Here is a 15,593-nt window from a genome sequence, read left to right as displayed (position 1 = left end):
TCCATCCATCCTTCAGCCTTTCATCCATCCACAACCATCCATCCTTCAGCCTTTCATCCATCCATCCACCCATCATTCATCCACCCACCTTTTCTGTGCCTCTCTCATGGGGGTGGGGGTGGGAAATCAGTATCTCTCTGCGTCGTCATCCTTCTTTCCCGCTTATGGAAGGGCATCTTTGTGCCTCCCTGCTAAGGGCGGGGGACGTGTCATGGGACCCACAGCTCCAGGTGCGCAACATCCATTAAACTCAAAGGGCTAAACTACAGCCACTCCCCCAGCCCCCCCCCCCCCCCCCAGTTCCCCCAAGCTCGTGTATGTGAGCCCCTGAAACAGCTTCAGGGACACACACACAGTCACACCCAAGTACTTGAAAGATCTTTAAAAGACCTTTTACTTGTTAATGAGGCGTTGATGTTTTTCACACCTCGGTGTGATTTAGGCCTCCGCTGTGAGCACCCTCAGCCCAATGCCAGGAACTGCCCTCTGCAGAATCTGCGACCCCCTTCCCAGGACTCCACGACCCCCCTGGGGGTCGCGCCCCACAGATTGAAGACCACTGCTCTAAGGAAAAGGGCATCTCAACGAACTGGACCCAAAAAAAACATTGTCTTTCTACCTTGACCACACAAAAGAGTTCCGGGTGGACGACCAACTCTTTGTGGGGCACATAAGAGCTAAGTAGGGGTGGGCAGTGCAGAAAAAGACAATTTGTCGCTGAATCCATCTCTGCATTAAGATCTGATATGCCCTGGCAAAGAAGCAGCCCCCTGAGGCATTAAGGGCCCATTCCACCAGGGGAAAGGCTGTGACTACAGCCTTTGCTTGGGGTCCCCCATTCCAAGACATCTGTCAGGCAGCAAAGTGGACATCCTTGCACACGTTTGCAAAGTACAATTGCCTGGACGGTCAGGTCCGCAGAGACAGGTATTTTGCAGGTCTTCCTAGTTTAAGATATTGGTCTGCAGCCTACTGCTGTGCTGGTATGGCTTGGGTATCTAATTAAAAGGTAAGTAATCTGCAGCTAGAAGTCTCTTTCAGTTGAACAAGTTACCTACCATCGGAAATGCATTATCTGGTAGAGACTGTATCTAGCTGCAGATTCCTTGCAGCCCCACCCATGTCTCCCTGCTTTGCGTACTAATATTGTAGGGCTAGGGTTGCTCCCTTTTCAGGGCCCTAGTTTTGCACATCGCTACGTCAGTAACTTTGTGCTCTGGACTAGAAATAAGTACTGAGTCTGCGTGCATGGGTGGCGCCTATATAGGTACCGCAACGCCATAACCGATGCTACCCACACCGATGACATCACACGGAGCCAAATGGAGCCACATGATGGCACGTGCAAGGGGGTATTGCTCAGCAAAAGTTTCCGGATCCAGCCCGATGCTTGGTAAATTCAAAGGTAAGGAATCTGCAGCTAGATGGAGTCTCTACCAGATAATGCGTTACCAAAGGTAAGTAACTTGTTCTTATTGCTTTCTTCTCTTGAAGTCTGTGAATATTGTCATATAAGACCACTCTCTTGTCTAGATATCAGACTAAACTAAGGAGCAACTGTGGATTTTATCCTTGATCCTAGTGAGCCCTGGACAATTTTGTGGACCAACTGTTTGTTGCACCTGGACCCCTGAAGCTGAAGTGGTTTCTGCTGTTAATGTGTCATCTCAGGCTAACAGTTTGAGAGACTGTTCTGACATGCACAGGATACCAACCAGAAGCTGCAGTGACGTGTTTTGCTGGCATTACTGGGGTGGAGCAGGCACATCGTGGTGTGCAGGAGCATGTATCTACCGTGGGAGTGCATGCTGTGAACTGTGGTGAAGCTGTAAGACTCTACCATGGTGTTGTAACGCGGTGAGGAGTGACATTTAAGCCTAACAAGCAGTGACTGTTAAGCTTGACGTGGTGTTTGGATGCCGGCTTGATCGTGAGTTATTATTCAAACACACACTTACCGGCATTCTGCAGAGGATGGGTGGCACCATGAGCGGAGCGTTCATGCTGACTTACTTCAGAGTGTTCTTGCCTGTTTCCTTCTATTCCGGTGTGGTTCACATAAGGAAAACGCGTAGCAGTGATGCAGCTTGACCAGCCTGGATGCCGGACGTCAGACGTTTGGTAGCGACACAATGCTCCGACATGCAAGAGTGCTGGGCATTGCCATGACGACCCTACTGCGTGGTGTGGTCGTGCGGCACTGCATTTAGACTCAGAGCAGCAGCATCTTTGAGCAAGGAGGAAGCCAGCATCATTGAGAAAGGAGGAAGCAGCCACTGGATCGAACAACAGTGACTACTTTTTTTTGTGTGTATTCTGAGAAACTACAGTACTCTGGATTATTAGGCAGCATCCTGGATCATTGCTTGCATGACATTGTGCTACTGTACGCAGTAGTATTTTAAGCATTTTAAGCAATATTTTATTGTGGGTGCATTGCGTTATGCCTCTAATTCAGGGTTACCATTTAGCATTGAATTTAGTATTATTTGATTGTGTGGCGATTGTGTAGTATCACGCTGTTCTGTATTTGCTGCAGCAGTTGGTGCTCCAGTGTAGGTCATCACAAATCATATACTCTATAACGTTACAGACAGGTAGGGAATATCAGTGGGGCAAATTTGTTTAGGCAAATTTAAATGCTGGGTAGTCCACCTATTAACATGGATATGTCGTCAGTGCTAGCCCCTCCAAAATTCTTGTAAAATCCTGTGGAACCTGCAATGCGATGGGAGGATTAGTTTGCGTCTTTTGAGACGTATTTGGAGGCGATTGGTGGGGAGGACTTTGTGGCTACTCAGAAGGTAGTGTTGCTGAAGCCAAACTTAGGAGTGGAGAGCAGTAAAGTGTTGAAAACATTGCCCATACCTATAGGAGTATATTCCAATAACCATGGAGGCAGCAATGAGGGTGAAGAAGTACAAGGTGACAAATGTCTAGAGGTTTTGAAAGCCCTAGAGGAGAATTATGGTTAAAAGGTCAGCTTAGTGGTAGCAATGCACAAGTTCTTGTCAAGGTCACAATTGCCTCCGGAATCGGTGGAGCAGTACATCTCTGTACTAAGGACTTTTGCATCCACGTGTAGGTTTAGGGACTTACACAAGAAGATAACTAGGAAACATTAAAATACATGAGTGATTGTTGGATTTGATGGATCCACATATACAGAAAATCACATTTGTGGCTAGATGCTTAGAGCACACTAGGTATGTCAAGGAGTTGAGCCAAGCAAAAGATAAGAGTGACTGCAAAGTTTGTGTTGTAGAGAAAAATGGGTTCAAGAACGGGGAAAAACAATTCAAGAACTTTTTGCCAAGCACAGTCAGGTTTGTTACAGATGTGGTAGCATGCAACACACGGTAGACTCCGATAAGTGCATAGCCACTAAGGAGAAGTGTTACAAGTGTAGAAAAATTGGTCATTTTGCACACATGTGCAAGGCCAGTTCAACTGAGAATTGGAAGTGTGCTGTACATGCAATAAGAGAGTGTCATGAGGAGGAGAATTCATCCGATAAAAAGGAGGTTGAAGTGTTTGTTGTCTGTGACGGCGCTGTCCATGACATACGGGAAGGCTGTAACCCGTCCAAACGTAATTTAGGGATTAATGGTAACAGAATTGCAGTCTGGATAGATTCTTGTTCCCCATACACTATCATAGATACGGATGCTTGGGAAAAAGTGGGTAGTTGCAAATTGATTCCCCTTGATATTGAACCTGTGGGCTACTGAGATATAAAGCTTCCCTTGGTGGGATTTTTCAATAGTAAATTATCACACAAATGCAAGGAAGCAACCAGTAAAGTGTTTGTGGTTGAAAAAGGAAGGGTGCTATTAGAGTGGAGGGAACAAAAAATGTTAGGCATCACATTAGCTCCCAAACTTCCCCAGCAGGTACTTGTGACAGAAAATGCAGAGAAAGCCACATTGAGCTCCAAGTTTCCCAAATTGTTTAGAGGGGAACTTGGGGGTTTATCTAAATTTGAGCATCGCATAGTATTAAAATCCAACAATGTCCCACGTGTGCACAAAGTGAGGAATGTGCTGTTTGCTCTCAATGAGCAATTGAGGAAGGAGTTGCAAAGGTTGTGTGAGGTACAAGTCATCGAACCAATAGAGTCGTCAGAATGGCTTAGCCCCATCGTTTTGGCACGCAAATCTGATAGGGATTTGCGCATGTGCATTGACTAGAGGGATCTTAATCTCAATATTTTGTGGCACAGTTATCCCCTACCACATATCAATGAGATTGTGTTGTCTCTTACCAATGCAACATATTTTTCCTTGATTGATCACTCAAGTGCATACCACCAGGTCAGATTACACCCAGCATCAACGCATCTTACTTCGTTCATGACCCAGGAGGGTGCATTCCGATTCTTGCGAATGCCCTTCGGTTTAGCGTCTGCCTCTTCTGCTTTCCAGAGAGTGATGGGCAAGATTTTGGGGGTATATGTCCAAGGTTTTGGTGTTCCAAGATGATGTTCTTGTGTAGGGTGCTAATCGTGAAGAACATAACATGATCTTGGACAAGACAGTGAACAAGTTGCAAGATGCTGCTCTGACTGTGGGGGTGAACAAGTGCAAATTTGTCATGAAAGTAATTCTTTATAATGGACACACCTTGTCACAGGAGGGGGTGAAGCCCAAAAAGAAACTGCCGGATGCCATAGCAGATGCACCACCACCGTGTGAATATTATTAATAATAATCATAGTAAAATGTATAAACAAGGAGCAATTGCGTTCATTCCTTGGTTTCAAGGAATTTTATTCCAAATTTGTCCAGCATTTTGCTGACAAGGTACATGCTTTGAGAGTGCTGATAAAAAAAGGCATACATTTTGAATGGTCAGATGAGTGTCAAGTTGCATTTGAGGTAAAAAAAATACAAATTGGGAAGACGGTGGCTTTGAAACCTTTTAAACCATTGGACCGTATTTCGATTGCAGTGGATGCAAGTGCCTACGGGCTTGAAGCTGTTCTAATGCAGAAACAACTTGGGCAAGAATGTGTGGTGGCCTTTGCATCGTGCACTTTTAAGAGTGCAGAGGCTACATATTCAGTCATAGTGAAGGAGGCCCTAGCATGCTGGTGGTGTGTGAACTACTTTAAGACCTACATGTGGGGAACCCATTTTGAGGTCAGGTCAGAACATAGACCTGCCATAGATTTGTTCACCACCAAGGGAGCTGGGGAGGCAACTCCCAGAATTGCCAATCAGGCTTCAAGGGTATGATTTCTCATTGAGTTATGTTCCTGAGAACCACAAGATAAATGCTGACTGTTTATCTCATTTGCCGCTGCAATGCGAAGATGAAGAAGAAGATTCCAATAATGACTGTGTGGTGGCCAGTGTGTCCGAGTCATGTGAGGGTGCCATCACAGTGGATAAATGGAAGTCGGCTGTGGGGGAGGATGCTACCTTCAAGGAGTTAATGGATACATTGTCCAATCCTTCTAGAACGAATGTGATCCTAAAAGGTATGCAGACAGAGTATGGAGTTGGAAAGGACCACCTACACAAATATCATGACACAGAAATATCGACAGAAAGAATATCGTGGTCAAAATATCGAATTTATGGTAAGAAATTTAGTATTCAAAAATATTGAAGTTATTATTATTGTTTGGAATAATATAGGTCTTCAGAATATCGATTAAATAATTAGTTTTATGTATTTTAGTTTTATATTTTAAATGTATGTGATGTATGTTTTTTTGTACAAGCATTGTTTATGTTTTTAAATATATGTGTTACATTTTTAGTAGTAATTAATTTTATTTTAATTAAATGTTGCAGGTTTTTAGTTCCGTAGCGGGTTGTGAGTTTACAGGGTCTTGGGTGGGACGTAATTTAATTATAATAAATTAATGAATATTTGTTATTTAATAATATTTATTTCATTGAGATTTTATATTGTTAATTGTGGGAAGTACTTTATTTGTAATTAATTATTAATTGGTTGTTAATATGAATGAATTAATTGTGGAGTTTATAGGGGTAAAGGGTTATTTATGTTTAATCAATTAATAATTAGTTGATCATTATTATTAATTAACTAATTGATATTTTACATATTGAGTATTTGTTTATATTTTTCAGTGTGTAGGATTTACTTTTATAGGGGTAAAGGGAGGGGAGTAAATTAATTTTATTTACTTTATAATTAGTTGTTTAATACTATTAGTTTTTTTAATTGAAAATAAGTTTTAATATTGTAATTTTGTATAGTTTAGTTTTAGCTGTACATTGTAGGGATTATAGGGGTAAAGTGTGGGAAGGTAATTAATTTTTATAACTTTTAATTTGTTTTTAATTTATAATATTTCCTTAATTAATAATTAATTATGCTAGCTATGGAAGTACATTCTTTTTTAATATAGATTTGGTTTCAGAATTGTGTAGTGTTCTAGAGTAGAAAATAAAAAGAAAAAAGTATGTAATAAATAATGCTTAGTTTAGAAATATTTTGTAATTAAAAATATGTATTTGTTTGAAAATTATTTCAATTTTATCTAACATAATGTATATAGGTATTTGTCATATGTATTTAACATAATAATATGTATTTTTTTAATGTAATATTAAATATAGTTGTATTTTAGTTTTTAACATATTTAAAAATATATATTTTTGTTGTTTTTAATATATATATATTTTTTAACTGACTTGAGTGAGAATATTAATTGTTACCCCTCTGCAATCCAACACTATCCATACTGTTCCACTCACTGGAGTGGGGATAGTAATTTTATCCCTCCACTATCCAACACTTTCCCTAGTGTTGCGCTCACTGGAGTGGGAATAGTAATTTTTCCCCTCCGCTATCCAACACTTTCCCTACTGTTACACTCACTGGAGTGGGATTAGTTATTTTTACCTCTTCGCTATCCAACATTTTCCATACTATTGCACTCGCTGGAGTGGGAATAGTAATTTTTACCTCTTTGCTTTCTAACACGTGCCCTACTGTTGCACTCAATGGAGTGGGAAATTTAAGTTTAAATATTTTTAAACAATTTAATGTTATAATTTATATATTAAAAAAAGTATTAGCCCACACTTGTTGGCACTCTGCGTGTATACAAACATGTCTCTTTCATTGGCAAAATTCCAGCTCCGCTAGTTAATTGTTAATTCTTGCTTCAGCACTTATGCATGCCAACACTCTTTTTAATGTTTCTTTTAACAGCATGAGATTCTAACGCACGATGACATCTATTCAACACCTAGTTGAGCGCACGGACCAATTTTCGTAGATTACACCCGACAGTGCACCCGTTTGTTAATGCATTACTTGAGTTTCGCTCCTTAATCTTTTTGTTTTAAGCACTGCTACCACCTACTTTATTAATATCTTTTGGGATCACGATCTATAACTGGTGTTCTAAATTCACGCACTTTTATGTTTTCTATAGCTGTTTCCTCAACTCAGAGTGCTAAAACAGATACTTCGTTTTTTCTTTAGAAATATCCCCGGATGAAGGCATATTTTATGCTGAAATGCATTGGGAATTTCAAAGCGGATATTGAAACATGAATGAACCTTCACATGTACTTAAAGATATCTTGTGGATTATAACGAGATTCTGAAATAAATGAAAGACTATCAACTTAGATAAGTGTTTTCAGCTTTCACTTTAAAAGGATAAACCTTCCAATTGAAGGCAGTAACGGAGCCTGGGGGACATATCCCACGGTGATGGGAATGCAACCTATTCTTTGATTTACATCATACTCCCAGTCAGAGAGTGATACTCCGGAGCTTCGAACAACGTAACAAACATCGATTATCACGTGTAGTGCGCCCTACCAATACAATTATGCTCTTTCACAATAGTGCCATCTTGTGGATTTATTAGGTATTTCTTTTGGATTGTTTTATCCTAATTTATGTGAACTAAGAGCACGCTTCTTGGATAATATTTTGGCCACAGTTACAGTAACTGTTTCTCTACGGTGCATTTTTGAGTTTTTTTTTGTGGGCAGCAGCTCACCCATGTGTGATATGTGATCATGGACCATATTGCGGCCCCTCCACTGTTTCTTCAATCTCCTGGTTCACCTCCCATGTTATAGCAACAATGGAAGGACACTTTTGAAAGTTATTTAGAGGCCATTGATGGTGACACTTTCACCACTAAAAAGAAAAGGCACTCCTTATGTACAATTTGGGTGCTGAAGGCAGAAGTATTGTAAAAACTTTAACTCTTGAAGTTGTTAGCACTCGCAGTGATGATTTGGATTCCTTACTTGTGGACGACTATGCATCGTTGATAAAAACTTTGGAAAAAAGGTTCGATCCTAAAAAGAACATTGTATTTGAACGCCATAGATTTTTACAACGTGCTCAGATCTCTGAAGAGTCCATCGATAATTTTGTCTCTGCCCTCAGGACTTTATCTCTCACGTGCAATTACAGAGAATTCAGGGATGAAATCATACGTGATCAATTAATCGAACGTACTTGCAACAAGAAAATTCAAGAGAAACTTTTATCTTCAGATGATCCTGACCTTGAAACTACATTCACTCTTGCCAAAAGCATCGAGCATTCACAATTGTGTATGAAAGAGATGAGTAATTCTTCTCAATCTACTGAGGTGAAACTTTTATCAGCAAAACATAGTGTCAAAGCCACTAAAGTCCCTCCTGACATCTCTTTACGTAATTCTGCTACGTTACCTCCGACTAAGTCCAAGCTAGACAGAGCACAAAATATTTGTTTTCGTTGTGGTAGCAGGAACCATCTTGGTAATGCAAAGTACTGTTATGCTTTGAATCAAACGTGTTTCAAGTGTGGTAAAAAAGGGCATCTTTCTCGTTTTTGCAAGGCTACAATGTCCAACCCAGCATCCAACAAAGGTGCTTCCCAAGTCAAGTCAATTGAAGAAGAGTTTGTTGATTCTAGTGAGGAAAATGATAATATGTTATTAATGTTATTCTCATCCATTACACATTCTGAGTTGTGTTGTGGAAATTGCATCCATAGGTTGTTCACGCAAGAGGAAATCACCCACTTGTGTGATTCGTGTGAATGGCATGAATGTGAATTTTTTAGCTGATTCGGGGTCTCCTTTCACTCTGTTTTATATTAAAGATCTTGGAACACCTGGAGACATTTCGTTACAGCAGTCCGATATCAACATTTTTGCTTATGAAGGGAAAAGAGTGAAAGTCTTGAGCAAATTTGATGCTCGTTTAGAATTTGATGGGGAAGCAGCCTCAGGTCCAGTGTTTGTTGTCAAGGATGGTACAAATTTGCTAGGTTGGGAAAAACAAGGAGAACTAGGGATCATCCTTGATCCTAACCATCCTTACATGGTTATATCCAGGCTTGAAGCTTCCAACGTCTCAGACGATGTGTCCGTGAAACAGTTGTCTGGGGATCAGTGGATTGATATGTATCCTGATGTTTTTTTGTGGTAGACTTGGGAAAATAAAAGGGTTTCAACATCGCACTATTTTAAAAGACGGCGCTAAAGCCACTGCGCACAAAGTGCGTAAAGTACCTTTGAGTTTGCGTGCTGAGCTAAAAGAGGAGCTTGAACGGTTGTGTCGTATGGATGTTATTGAGGCCATTGATGGATCGGAGTGGTTGGCGCCCATTGTTCTTGCACGAAAGGCTGATAAGACCCTTAGAATGTGTGTGGACTTGCGCAATTTGAATGCCAATATATGGATTGACCGCCAACCATTACCGAATATAAATGAGATGTTGGCTATGCTTGATGGGGCCAAGTATTTTTCTTCCTTTGACATTTCTTCGGCCTATCATCAAGTTGAGCTTTCCAAAGAGTCCAGATATCTTAACTCTTTTGTCACTCCAGAGGGCGCGTTTCGTTACAAACGCATGCCCTTTGGTTTGGCATCGGCTTCCGCAGTGTTTCAACGTTTAATCTGTTTAGGAACACAGCGGGAGTCGTGTTCTTCCAAGATGACATTTTGGTACATGCATCTACTGTAGCTGAACATGACAGCAGGGTAAAATTAGTTCTTGATACTGTAAAGACCTATGGCCTAACACTCAGGAAGGATAAATGTAAATTTTTTCGAGAAGGGGTTGATTATTTAGGGCATCACATATCAAGTAAAGGGATTGAACCTAAAGTTAAAATTTTAGATGGTATTCAAAATGCTCCTCCACCTTCCAATAAGGACCAACTGCGCTCCTTTCTAGGACTCGTGGAGTATTACGCCAAATTTGTTGGAAATTTTGCTGATAAAACTTCATGCTTAAGGGAACTTCTCAAGAAGAAAGAATGTCAACTTTGTATGGTGTGACAAGTGTGCTTATCAATTTTGCATCTTGAAAAAAGAAATTGTTCAAGCTCGCCCTTTGAAACTATTCAATATTAATGACAAATGTATTGTTTCTACCAATGCTAGTAACATTGGTTTATGTGCGGTTTTTGATGCAAAAGAGATGTGTCGGTCATGAACAAGTGATTGCATTTGCTTCCAGGATTCTCCGTGGTGCTGAAGGCTCATATTCCACCATCGAGAAGGAGGCTTTGGCCCTATGGTGGGGTGTTCAGTATTTTCGGATTTTCTTGTGGGGCAATGTGTTCACTCTCAGGACCGATCATAAGCCTTTGGTGGACCTTTTCACTACTAAGGGTGGTGGTCGTGCCACTCCTAGGATTGCCAAATGGCAATATAGATTGGAAGAGTTTAATTATTGTTTACAGTATGTACCTGGTGCCAAAAACAAGATTGCCGACTGTCTTTCTCGTCTTCCTCTGGCTGATGATCTCTCTCTTCATTCTGATGATGATCTTGACGTGAAATGTGCTGTAGGAGCTGTGGTTAATGTTGTGAACAGTGCGCTTTCTGAGCAAGAATGGTTGCATGCTTTGTCTGAGGATGAGGAAATTAAGTTGGTTGTGGACTCTCTAGTTCATGGTTGGCCTGTTAACAACAACCTATCTCCTGAGTTAATACCTTTTAAGAGGATTTGTGATGAGTTGTCCTTTGTGGATGGTATTTTACGTAGGGGTGGTCTTTTGGTTGTTCCTTGGTGCATGTAAGGAAAAATTTTGAATCTTGCTCACGAGGGTCACCAGGGTATTCGTGCGATGAAACACAGAATTTGTGAGGACTTTTGGTGGCCAGGTGTGGATATATCCATTGAACATTTTGTTAGGGACTGTTGTGCTTGCGTTCTCAGCGATAAGTCCCAAGTCACTCATCCGTCTCCTATTGACCCTGTGCCTGCTAAAAATGTGCCTGGTCTAAGCTGGCTTTTGATGTTGCTGGACCATTTGGTATTTCTGGTGGATCACCCTTGTATGCTTTGGTTTTAGTAGACTATATGTCTGAATGGCCTGAAGTCAAATTTGTTGAATGTGTTAATTCATCTTCTGTCATTGGTTTTCTTAAGGATGTGTTTCTTTGTGAGGGGTTTCCAGAAGAACTGGTAACTGATAATGGGACTCAACTAGTTTTGCGGGAGATGCAAGACTTTCTTAAAGAACTTGGCATTAAGCATGTGTTGACATCTCTTTATCATCCTCGCAGCAATGGTTTAGTTAAACGCTTTAATCGTGTTACTAAGGACCATCTACAGTTACCCTTTGTGAATGGTTTGTCATGGCGTACTGCTGTTGCGGATATGTTATGGGCTTTTTTGAACTACTCCTCATATAAGTACTGGAATATCTCCTTTTACATTACTTAGGGGTAGAGTTGTGAGTTCTAAACTGAACAAGGATTGGATGTCCAGCAAAGTAGTTGATCCATCTAAACTTAGTGGTGTTGTTGATGTCAGAAAAGCTGTTCAGTCAAAGTATGCCACTGTTTCTGTGAAAGTTTCTCCTGTGTGTGTGGGCGATTGGGTGAGAATCAAGAAATCTGGTTTTGTTCGCAAGGGTGATTCTCGTTTTTCTGCTCCTTCAAGGGTCAAAGAAGTAAAAGAATGGGTGGTAGTGTTGGAGAATGGGAAGGTGTGGAATAAGTGTGCTATTTCTATTGTTCCTCAATCCAAAATTGTGTATGTTTGAGGGAAGATGGGTGTCCGTGTTGATTCTTCTGTTGACTCTTCTGCAAGTGCTACTCTTGATTCACCTTCCTGTTCCAGTGGTTCTTCTTCTAATGCCATTCCTTCAAGCAGGTGTGGTCAGTCATCCTCGTCTGCTCAGAAAATATTTTCTTCTAGGATGAGATCTGTGCCAACCAAGTTTCGTGATTATGCCATGTACTGATAAGCATGTATTGTTACTTGGATTTTATGTCCAATATTGATTACTATGCTTTCTTGTGTTTTGCAGTAAGGGTTATATTGGTTCCTTCATTGTTTATTATTATATTTTCTTATTTCATTTTCTAGTTTATTTCTTTTCATTTGTTTTCTTTTCTTTTCTTTGTTGTGCAAAGGGAGGTGTTTTGGGTCCTTCTTTTGTATCTGCATAGAATCTTCTTATATCCATGTTCCCTGCGTGGAACATAGAATGTGGGGCTCTGGCAGTTGCTGCCTGGGAGTTGACGGGACTGGTCTATAATAAAGAGGCACCAACTTACCTGTTGTTTACCTCCTCTTTTCACTCATCTAATCAGAATCTTGCCATCAAAGAAAAATAAATCATAGAATCGTTAGCAGAAGACAAGAATACCATCATAGGTCCTGCAGACAAGGTACGAAACATCGTACCTATGAGCAAAGAAATGTATATTACGGAAGCTCTCGGACAATTAGACGACTCTAAGTTCTACCTGAAAATCAAGAGTAACATTTACAATCATAGGGCCCCATTAGGATGGCGGGCGGGCTTTGCCCGCCCGCCATCCTGTCGGAAATCGGGACCGCCCGCCCTAAGGGCGGGGGTCCCGCACACACCATTAGGATGTGCCCCCCACAGTGGCGGGCACATCCTGTATTTTCAGCATTGTGGCGGGCGGTGCGCTCTGCACCGCCCGCCACAATGCAGAAAATGCACTTTCACATTTTCATTTGCAAAGCGGCAGGCACCGCGCGGTGCCTGCCGCTTTGCAAATGAGAATGAAGGGGGGTACCACAGGTACCCCCCATGTGCACCCCCCACCTGTACTTCACTCTGGGGGCCCGCAGGGGGCCCCCAGAGTGAAGACCGCATGCCTTTCCGTGGCGGCAGCGCCGCCGCGGAAAGCCATCTAAAAATGCCCATGGTAATATTGCGGGCGGTGTCTAACAGACACCGCCTGCATGTTACTCGTTTTCCGCCCCGGCCGCTAGGCGACCGGGGCGGAAAACAGGCGGGCGGTATTTTGCACCGCCACCTTCCCCTCCGCCATCCTAATATGGCGGGGGGATTTGGGCTTGCAATGTCGGGCGGTTTGCCTCCGCCAGGCCGGCGGTGGCCACCGCCAGCCTGGCGGAGGCAAACCGCCCGTCATCCTAATGGGGCCCTTAGTATTCTCGAGACTTGGAACAAATTGAAAGAATGGGAGCAGAATGGTATTATTTCTTGGGAAGAATACTGTTATTTTTTAAAAGAGACTTCCCTAAACTTCCCATTTTCTAACTTTTACCGAAAGTGCAAAAGGAACCTGTTAGACTTCCGGGGAGACCTACTGTCTCTTCCATCAGAAGTGCACTTGAAAATGTATCATAATATGCTGACCACTTTCTTAGCGACTATGCCACTTCTCTTCCCTCCTATTTCTGTGACACCAAAGATTTTTTGACCAAACTAGAGGGTGTCACCTGGGAGGAATATTTTCTGTTGGTCACTCTTGATGTAAATTCCCTTAATACTATAAAAGATCATACACAAGGTATAAAGGCATGTTTCCATTATCTGAAGAATAGACCTATAGGGTAGCTAGACCATACCAACATGTTGATTGATATGATTAGACAATGTCTTACAAACAACATATTTATGTTTAACGAACTATCTATAAACAGATCCTTGGAACAGCTATGGGCACATGCTTTGCCCCTAAGTTTGCCAATCATTTTTTGTGTCTTTGGGAAGAAGAAATAAGATGTGACACCACCCTTACATCTGACTTTTCAAAGGTGAAATTATGGCTTCGTTATATCGACGGCCTCTTTTTCATCTGACAGGGCACTGAAGTAGAAGCTGATAGCTTCATTACCAAACTGAAGAAAAATACCTATAACATCAAACTGACATCTAATATGAGCAGAACACAGATTGAGTTACTCTATACACTTGTCACCACAGCATACAATACTCTGGAAACTAGCATCTTCCGCAAAACTACTGTAGGGAACACCCTTCTCCATACCCTCAGCAGTCATCCAGACAATCTCAAATTAAGTATTCCCTATGGAGAACTGCTGAGGGCTAGAAGCAACTGCAGTATGGAAGAAGCTTTTAACATTGAAAAGGCTACCATGATCACTAGGTTCAAGAACAGGGGCTACACCATGTGGGTATTAAAACGAGCTCTGGACAAAGTCAGCAAGATCATCAGATCAGAAACATTGAAAGAACAAAATCAAGTAAGAGACACCACCACCATTTTGACATCCCAAGAGACATGATTTATCACTGCATACAACAGGGAGAGTAAAAAAGAAAAAAATCACCCAATTTCTTACTGGTAGCACCACTTTGGTCACATATGCCTTAGATTGTCCCTGTGGACTTTGTTAAGTTGGCAGTACCACCCTAATCGCAAAAAAGAGGGTGTTGGAAAGCATGCATGCAATTAACAGATAGAATGCACATTGCCCAGTGGCAAGACATTTCCAAGAATACCATCTCTCTAATATCTCCCTGTTGAGTTACTTTATGATTGAACAGGTACACACTGGCCCCAAAGGTGGCAACAGAGTTCACGTGCACACAAACGCAAATTCAAATGGATTCTAGAACTTGAAACCATACACCCGGGGGGACATAATTTAGATGAAGAACTGAACATACATCTACATGAAAGCTAAGGTATTGGATTCTGGGTTCTTTTCCCATCTTCCATGATCTATCATAATTGGACGTATATGTAGAGTATTTATGTGCATAGTACAGATTTATATGTAGAGCATTTGTGAGCATTCTAAAGATTGTACATATTTTATTCCTTTCTTATTTCAAAATTTTCTTCCTTTAGCTTGTATTTTCAAAGGAGGAAAGGAAGGCCCCCTCTGCCATGGGATGGATCGTTCTTACATGGGTCCCCTACCCTTTTCTTCCCCGTACATGGGCACTTCTCACTCAGATAAGCCCTTTTCTTCACTTATCACTTGTTTCTACTTTGGGTTTACGTCTGATGTTTCTTTTGTACAAGTGTTGTTTGTCTCCTGTATAGATTTGGCGAAACACTCTTGCAATTTGAGTATACACCCATATATTTGACAACTTGTTAACATGTTTTGTGGTATGGCATACACGGGTTACTTTGCCACTATGGCGCAATGCACTATTATGATGTCACGGATCACTGACAAAATATTGACCTACAAAATATCGATCTACAGGCATATCGATTGCAAAAATATCGAAGGAAAGAAAATCGACATCCTATCTACAACATGGTAAGTACAAAAATATCGAAAATAAAATATAGATGGTAAAAATATCGATGTTAAAAATATTGTTTTTTCTGTAAAAAAGTAAATGTAAAATAAGTAAATAACACTAA

This window comes from Lissotriton vulgaris, chromosome 2_1 (genome assembly GCF_964263255.1).
Source record: "Lissotriton vulgaris chromosome 2_1, aLisVul1.2, whole genome shotgun sequence".
In the NCBI taxonomy this organism is placed as follows: Eukaryota; Metazoa; Chordata; class Amphibia; order Caudata; family Salamandridae; genus Lissotriton; species Lissotriton vulgaris.
Note: the sequence above shows the minus strand (reverse complement) of the source record.